Raw genomic sequence first — 10322 nt, 5'->3', positions numbered from 1 at the left:
TTCAGTCTAAGTTCTCAGAAAGCAAAGCCTTACACCTTAATTCAGGTTAACACTTTGATTCTATATTCAATGCATACATACATACATACATACGTACATACACACATACATAAACACACTCATACGCATATATATATATATATATATATAAGGATAACCTTTATAGAGAAACTATTCCCCTTCCCCCCCCACAACCATCGCATCTGATAGTTGTATAGTCTTTTAATATTTATTAATTTCCTTTAATTATTTTAATTATCTTAAATTTCTCAATTCACTATTATTCTCTCATAATTAAAATATTAATATTTTAAAAAAAAATTAAAAATTCTTTTAAAGTTCTTATTTTTATTTATTTATTAAATTTACCTTATTTATCTTTATCCTTATTTTATTTAATTTAATTAATTTAATTAATTTAAATAATTTTAAAATTTTTATAAATCATATTAATATATTCATGCCTTTCTCATTATTTATTACCGTTAATTGTCCTACTTTTATTTATTAATATGACTTTAACAGGACCTTTATATTTTTTAGAGAGTTTTCCATCGCACCCCCTTCCCCGCTATGCACGCACGCACGCACACACACACACCCACACACACACACACACACACACACACATTCTTCCTTTCTTTCTTCTATAATAATCTATTAACGTCAGTTTTAAAACGATATTTTTTTAAATATGAAATTCTGAGTCTTAAACGCTCGTCTAGCGTTTCTTCTATGTTCGTTCATTTTGCATTAGTTTCAGATTTTTCTTTGTCGCCGAAGAGATTATACCGATTGTCCACAGTATATTATTACTGTTTTCGGTGTATCGAAACCAATGGTACGACCTTGAAATATGTATATATAGTGTAATAATAAATATTGTATCTTCAGCTCTCACATCTACGATCGAGCACTTTACTGGATTTTTTTCATCACCCCTGGACACGCTATATATATATATATATATATATATATATATATATATATATATATATATATATATATATATATATATATATATATATGAATGCTCCATTTAATTATTTATTGAGAACATGATTTACTTCTCCCCAATAATGACCGTTTTTTTTATTTTTATGTTATAATATAAATGTATTCGTTGTTTCCGGGCCTTACTAAAATCCATGAGAAGAATTCATAGTTTGCTAAAGTATCAAATGTTTGAGTTGCTTTTTGAGGAATCATCACCTGTGAAAGGTGTACCATTTCTCCTAAAGACCAGTGGGTCTTTTTTCCGAGGAGATCTTATTTGGCGTTCGAATACTATGTGATGTTTTATATTGTTTCAGGGTTTACTTCAAATAAAATGTATGCCCATGCCAGACTGGCCTGCCAAAGCTGTGTGCTAAGAATACTTTGACATGCATTAATAAGGGCTACTAGGCATCCGACCGCTTTCCAGTGCACATTGCTATTCTCTAAACCACGCATACACTTTCTCCTTTGAAGATAACTAAGTTTCCCCTTTAAGTATTTTAGAATTAAATATGTTCAGGAACATATGTTTGATTAGCCTTTGGCAGTATGCAACCTGTTTGGAAGAAAGTAATGTTCAATTTTTTGATATAATAATTAAAATATCACTGTTATTTCAGGTGAATTTGGAATTTACGATTCGACTGAAGGATATCATCAATAGGACACCATTTTTGCATGTGAGAAACGCATGTTTTATTGAGGACTCCAGCAAAACTGCAATTGTGACTTAAGATTGGGTGCACACCTCTATTTACGTAAGCAATTTGCATAATGTATTAGAAAGTTTTAATGATTTTTCGCAGTATTTATTGCAATGGTAACCCATAAAATTTAAGTGTTTCATTTAATGGTGGCCAGATACTGTGAATATGTAAGTCATCACAAGACAAGTTATACACATTTTTGCATTTATATATTTCTCACTGTGTTATCACTATAGTTGTTATTATTTAAAATTGCATCCATCATTATTTCAATTCTTTCGCATTAATGTCCATCTCCACGTGACTCTTGTCTTTTGCTATTTTATTTTTTTCACTTCTTACACACACACATACATACATATATATGTATATAAATATATATATATACATATATAGGCATATAAATATATATACATATATATACATATATATATATATATATATATATATATATGTATAAACATATGGGTGTGTGTATTGTGTGCGTGTCTTTGTGCATACTCGGCTGAGTTAATGCAGAGATGATGTAAAAGTATTTCCTCTCCAAATACATATTGTTTTGTGAAAATATTTATATATAGTATGTCGCTCCGGAAATGTAATGACTTAACTCGACGGAATAGCGCTTTTATGTCCAAAGATAATTGTAATGATATGAGAAGATGGCCATAAGCCTAAAGCTGTAAAACACATAGGTAGTAAAATAAGAGACGATTGGAAGAGAAGGTCGATAGAAAAAATGAAAATGCGTACATATACCAAAATATTTTAAAATATTATGCTAGGACATTTTCACGAAGACTAGTAAACATTCAGTAAAGCGTGCTCGAAATAAATCCATAGCAAATCTACAGAGGAAATACTGTAACAATATTGATAAAATCAGATGCTGCAGGAAAGGTTAATGGATAGGTTCAGCACACTTCAAAGATAATTACTTAAACCTTATCAAACGCCCTTATATCAAAGAAGATTAACCGTCGCTAATAGGACAAAAGTAGTCTATACAAAAACTGGTATGAGATAACTAGAAAATTACATAGTGTAGGTAAGTTGTTGAAACTGTATTAAAAACAAATAAGCAGTCATAGTAATTATCTACTCGACGAATGACAAATTATACTTACACGTAGTTTAATCAATAATATAAGGTATTAACCGTATATTATCAACGCCACAACAAATATGTTTAAAAGCCTGGATTAAAAATAATTTCATATATATATATATATATATATATATATATATATATATATATATATATATATATATATATAAATATATATATATACATATATACATATATACATATGTAGATATATATGTAGATATATATATATATATATATGCATATATATAGTGATTAAATGAGAAAAAACTATTCTAGAAATCACTATGTTGATCATCTTATTATTTATTCCTTTAACTGAGTTGACATTTATAATTCTTGATAGTATCCGTATTGTAGCTCAAATCAATCACTTAATTATTTTATCAACCAGTGGATGTATTATTATTATTATTATTATTATTGTTATTATTATTATTATTATTATTATTATTATAATTATTATTATTATTATTATTATAACTATTATCAAAATTCAAACGGCGTAATGGAAATATATTAAAGTTATTTGCATCTTCTCATTAATCATATTAAATTCCACTTTATGTTTTTTTGACGGATTTATTGTTGCTATTTTTTCTGATTAGTTAAAAACGTAATAGATCCACTGATTGATAGAATAATTATGTGATTTATTTTGCGCTACAAAACAGATACTGCCAAGAAATGTTGATGTCCACTGATTTAACGGAATAACAATAAAATGATCAAATTTCAGCATTTCAGGCCTACACGCGTCACAAGGATTCCATCGCCACAGGACTATTTTTACAGACAAATGCCCGAGGTAGTGTCTATACGAAGTTTATGTTACAGAGTTTTAGCTTTGTACGACAGCTAAACCTCCCTCTCGGTTCAGCATTTTCAGATCCAGCAACAAGGAAGAGAAAGATATCAAGCAACAAGTCAAACTGCAGACCCGCTTAATGTTGGTACTGGTCTCCCCCTTTGTTTTATTTTAAATTAGAGATTTGCTTCTCCTAGAGGGGTTACCTTCACCACGGCTTACGGGAACCCTCTCCACCTCACATGGAAATAACTACATGCATGCACACATACATACATAGAGATGCAAACAAACATACAAACTCATACGCACACACATGCAAACATACACACATAGAGACACACATATATGCATGCACATGTATATACACACGTACACATACACATACAGGTAACATACACATGAAGGAGCATTCCAAAAGACATCAATGTTCAATGCTGAAGGATCAGGACGACGATGATGGTGATGCGTACGATCTAATGAGTTTTTCATGAATAAAAAAGAAAAACAATCCATTACAAAGAATTTATATCAGAGACAGTCACTTGTTGAAGTGTTTGTGCAACTTTACAAATGGATGGACGTCGAAATTATACGAAAACAAACTCCAGATCAGCGTTTAAAGCAGCTGGACTCTCTACCCCTTTTCGAAATAAAATGCTTGTCTACAAGACTCACACTTCTGCTGTAGATAATGATGATGATGATAAATCTCTCACATTTTTTTACACATAAATCGATGTGGAAATTAGACCAAAAAAAAAAAAACAGCACATCAGTATTAAAAATGACTGGAGTTCTTTTCTCATATCGCCAACAATATGTTTGTTAATAACATTCACACTTCTGCTGCAGATAATGATGATGATGACACATTTAACACATTTTTTTACAAATAAATGGATGTAAGAAACAGGCGAAAACAAAATCCAACTGATCAGTATTTGAAACACCTGGACGTTTTTGTTTTTAACAAAATGTGTGTTTATAAGACTCACACATTTTTTGTAGATAATGATGAGGATGATAACAAATTTCACGCACATTTATTTACAAATAAACATATCAGATATATATATATATATATATATATATATATAAATATATATATATATATATATATGTATATATATATATATATATATATATATATATATATATATATATATATATATATATATATATATATATATATATATATATATATATATATATATACATATATGGCACAAAATAGATACCCGCGGAAACAGTTTATATAATATATAATTTACGGAAGACATCTAAAAAAATTGTCAGGTGTTTAATACATTCTTGTTTTACATCTCCCTTGCTGATTTTTATGCTAAGCTTTTTATAGGCATGGATTCGTTCCGTAAACGAATGCAATCTTGAAAAAAATTCTTTCAAAGTCTGACGTAATAATGCTTATAGTTCAGGCTTAGAAGGTGGCTTCCTTTTCTTTTTAAGAATGCTCCGGTTTAATATGCTCCAAACATTTTCAGTTGAGTTATTATCCATGAATTTACTTGGCAATGGTAGATTATCAATCTCATTTTAGCCCAACCGATATTTTCCTGCCCTAGCTGAGCGACAAATAGACTTCGGATTCCATAAATTCTGAGGTAATGTGATTAAGATTACCGCTTGAGAATATTGGGAAAAGGGTTTCTTGTAATTTTGCAATGTCTTTAGCTGAATTGATGTTTCACTCATACTCAACAGGTCTGAGCGACCATCACACCAAATTGCACTCCATATAAAACCGGGAAACATGAGTTTTCAGAGTAAGCTGCTGTTTTTTAAAGTCTTGCTAAGAGAGCTTTCATAATTATATAATTCCACAGTCGCGTAATAATGCAAATCCTAAAGAGCATAATTATCGATCATCTCATGAACCCAATCATTTCTCGCATGAACGAATCAGAGGTTTCCTTCTCGCTACTCTACCATAGTAATCATGCTTCGGAAGAATCATAGCAGCTGTTCTGGGACTGATACCGGCTTTTTTGCAATGTAAGAGGCTTGGCACAGGCGATCGTTTTCAACTTTCATTTTCTAGAGTAAAGGATATGTATAGATTGCCTAGACCGACATATATGATGTTTTATGCTCTCATGTGAATTACACTATCACGTTAAGAGAAAAAAAGGGGTATTGAAATATTTTCTGCTATTCTGCATTGACTAAGACCAACTTAATGTTGACCCATGTTTTGTCCTTGCAGAAATTGTGATAGGTCTGATATATCTTTCATTAGTGGCATCCTTCAATGTTAAAAATGTCCACTTTTTACCAGATAATCTATTATATTGCAGCATTACTCTTATCCGTACATATAAATAAGCATATATTAATCTAAGGAAAATATGTTGAGTCTATTTTGCTAGTTTTCTCACACTTTTACAGCCACAGAATGTTTCAATAATAAGGATATGTCTTCCTAGGTGTTCATATGATTTACATAATATCTTATATTTCCGAAAAATCTCGACTTGATGGAGGGGATATTATAACTTGCTGATGTTGTTATAAATTATCTGAAATAACATTGAAATATGACTTGAATTCACAAAAAACAATAAAAAACATAAACTAGACAATAATATATATATATATATTTACACACAACCACCCACACACACATATATATATATATATATATATATACATATATATATATATAAATAAATAAATAAATAAATATATATATATATATATATATATTAGTGTATAGTTTTGTTTCGTCATTATGATATTATTGATTTTATTTGGAATCAGTGGATATCTAGATGTTATTACAGATCATTATAAACCAAAGGAGCATGCTATAATTAAATTATCACCTCTATACAGGTCAGATTTTTAGGGAAATATACATATACATATATATATATATATATATATATATATATATATATATATATATATATATATATATAAGAGTACAAATATATGTGTATATATATATATATATATATATATATATATATATATATATATATATATATATATTTAGAGAATTCAATAATCGTATACACAAAATAGCGGTGTAGTTGAAGTGGGGTCGTTTTATTCCATGGTAGTTGGATCCTTCTCGTCAGTAACATAATAGGGATTCGATGTCTAGTGAGAGTTACATTAGGAGCGAAAGAGCGTGGATGCTGTATGAGGAAACTAAATTGATTTTTTTTGTATATAGGAGAAGTATATCTGTTATTTAATAATGATACAGAGTGTATAGCCACTGAAATATAATTGAGGAAAAATGCTTATTTAATCATATGTATTAATGGGTTAGAGATATGGAATTAGTTTATATGAAATAACAGTGTTCATGCTATGGCAGTGTATATAATAATGGCGTATCTGAAATTATTATACTTAAAAGAATTATAAATCATTAGTAATAATAGTGGGATAATAAATATGAGAAGATAAATTATAATGTATACAATATAGAACTATTGTTTTAAGCGAATAAGATACAGGATAAACCGAAGGTAAAATATGAGAATAGTGCATAGTAGTATGAGTTAAATAGACATAAAAATAAACATTAATATGTAATAATAGATAGTAAAATATTAGAAATAATACAGAAAAAGGGAATTCACATTTACTATAAATAGATAATGAATACAGGGGAATAAATTGTATAAAAATAAGTTAAATATATTATATATATAGATTCAATGGGCTTAATAAAATAAAAATAATAAAACAGAAATACGAATACAGAGAAAATATACTGGAGATTTTTTTTGTTCATTGTGTGGAAGACATTTTGCAAAGTTTTTTGGGTCCTTGTCGAGTGCTAACAGCATCGACATAAAAAAAACACACATCCTTTGCCCAGTGTAACGGGGAAGCATTTTCAATATTCGCGTCGCCGCAACGACATTTCTGAATGTACATTTATTTTGTGCATTCTTTAGTAGTTCCTAGGCCAAAGGCGTGGTTGATATATCTGGCTGTTTCTCCAAATATTCACTTTAGCTTAAATTAAAATAAAATTGTGCGAAATTTCGTTTTTCCATTTTGTATTCAACGTTCTGTAAAGAAGAACTACTGTTTTCAATATATAGCTATTTAATCGATTAGATTGAGATTAAAATGCTCTTCGAACCGATATACGAATTAAAGGTAATTTAACAAATTTCATCTATTTTTAGTAAAATATACAAAGTGTCGCCCTACAGAAAAGAATACAACAGTTTTAATAACATTTTGTTTGAAAAACTCCATAAGTTTATTATGTAGTTGAGCTGGCTACAATGTAGCCGCGGCCAACCTCAATCATCGCCTCGAAATGAGTCCTTAACTGGGAGCATGCCTTTTCCACAGGAGCTCTGTGAGACCTCTTCGGGAGCTCGCAAATACTAAGCGGATGGTAGCGATCAGGTTGTGTTAAGTGTTGTGGGAAGTCATTTTTGTGATGTTCTCGACCTATGACTAGAGGAACTAATTCAGTGCGTTCGGGTCGACGATGTGTGGGGCTGTGTGTGTGTGGGGTACAAACCGTAGCAATCCGTGTGAAGCCAATCCATGGTCTGTTTCGTCTTATGGCCGGTGCAGCGTCCTGCTTACACACTAACAGTCTGTCAGCGGCCAGCTGTTTGGATCAGGCATAACGACACTAATAAGCAGATCCAGGTTGACTATTAAGCCGATTTCTAAATTGTGAGGGGTCATTACTGTAAACCATCCCAAGAAAAACAAATCTGGCGGAAGCTTGTTTTCATGACCCTGGAAATGTCCAATGCATTCCTGGCAAATCAGAGGTGCATTTTAGGGGTGCTGGAAATTATCCTGTTATCTTAAATTTGATCGGTCGAGAGCATGAGTTGTGCATCAGTAATCTTATTTGTTGAATATTTTAAACATAATAGGAAGCTCATATAGCTTTTGGGATTTGGACGCAAGTGTCCAACTATATTTGCGACAATTTTAACGTTCAACACTGTATGTTAATATAGTCCAAATGCGTACATACAAAGGTTATTTTAACCATATTACTTTTGTTATGCGTATATACTTTTAACTTACATTTGAATAGCCAAAGTAACAATGAGTTTACGCACAGACTTTTTTAATGTACATACATAATATTTTGCATGAATTTATATGAATGCCTACCTTGTGTTACATTAGTAAGCAACCCTTCAGAGACGAGGAATTATGAAAGTTCTCAGAGATTATATATATATATATATATATATATATATATATATATATATATATATATATATATTGCCTTGGAAAAGGCAAAGCCTAAGGGAGTCAAGCCGACAAAATATCCGGTCTTGAGTTTAGATAGCCGGATGGTGAAGCTCTGCAACATCTTTCCGAGAGCCCCTTCAACAGTGCTGGCACCGATTGTATTGGATTGGCTTTGTGTTGGAGTCTGCCTGCAACGCCCAGCCGGGGACCCTGATAAATGGGCAAACCAAGGTTCTCTTATTAACTGCCCAGACTTGCACGTGATTAACCTCAGCAGACGCTCGATTTAATCAAGCTAGGTGCAGACTACTATTGTGTCAAGAGAAGAAGGTTGCCATTATTATACATATGTATATACACACCCATGCCCACACCTACCCACCCCAAATATATAAATATATATATATGCTTGACAAAACATTAGTAAAGAGACAACAGTTATGTGTATTACAGAAATATATTCCGACTGAAACTCAACTCGTGTTTCACTTTCTAGATAACTAGTCAGTCGTATATCTATATATCTATATATCTATATATCTATATATCTATATATCTATATATATATATGTATATATATATATAAATATATATATATATATATATATATATATATATATATATATAAAAGTGAAAGTGTATGTGTGGGTGTCTGTGTATCTGTGTATCTGTGTGTCTGTGTACATTTCCCTACGCAATAACTCTGTCAATTTTAGTCTACACACTCGAAATTTAATATATAGGTTACTGAGATTTGAGAACATCAACCTGATCAGTTTTTGCTAGACATTTGGCGATTAATTGGTCAAGTTTAAACAATTTTACCTTTGAGAACCCTACCAAACTCCTCCGATAATTTTGGGTCCACGCACTTGAAATTTAAGATATAGGTTTCTTGGACATGGATCTAACTTAATAACTTGATTTGAGCCCAAAACAATTAATTTTAAAAGTTCATAATAGGGTCAACGTTTTAAAAAATTGGTCTCTGCGGTCTCTTCCAAATTACTCAACCAATTTCTGGTCTGAATATTTGAAATTTTGCATAAATGGTATTCAGCGATAGGGCAAGATTTATCATCAGTTTGTCTTGAAAATGTTTTGTTACCAATATATAAATGTATGTTTGTATGCCTGTTTGCATGTCTGCCTTAGACTTTACAATAGAGGCGACGGATTTTACCAAGATTCGTATCGTTTTAAAGTTCGACCTTTTATACGACAAATATCGAAAAATTGGTTAAAAACATTTATATCTTTCCCTTCGACTAGGCACTTTTCTACAGGGGGGCACTTTTTTCGACGATATTTTTTAAAGTTATCCTCACATTTAGATTGTCTAGCCCCAATTTAAAAAAAAAATGGCGCTTCCGGTTAGGCAGTGGTCGTAACATCAGAAATGTGTGGTTTTACCCCGTTCTTTTCCTCCTTTGCAGTACGGGTTCCAGCCTGCCTTCCTACTACCACTTTTTTTTTT

The sequence above is a fragment of the Euprymna scolopes genome, chromosome 4 (assembly GCF_053919585.1).
Source record: "Euprymna scolopes isolate OS-2025 chromosome 4, ASM5391958v1, whole genome shotgun sequence".
In the NCBI taxonomy this organism is placed as follows: Eukaryota; Metazoa; Mollusca; class Cephalopoda; order Sepiida; family Sepiolidae; genus Euprymna; species Euprymna scolopes.
This window is presented reverse-complemented; position numbering follows the sequence as displayed.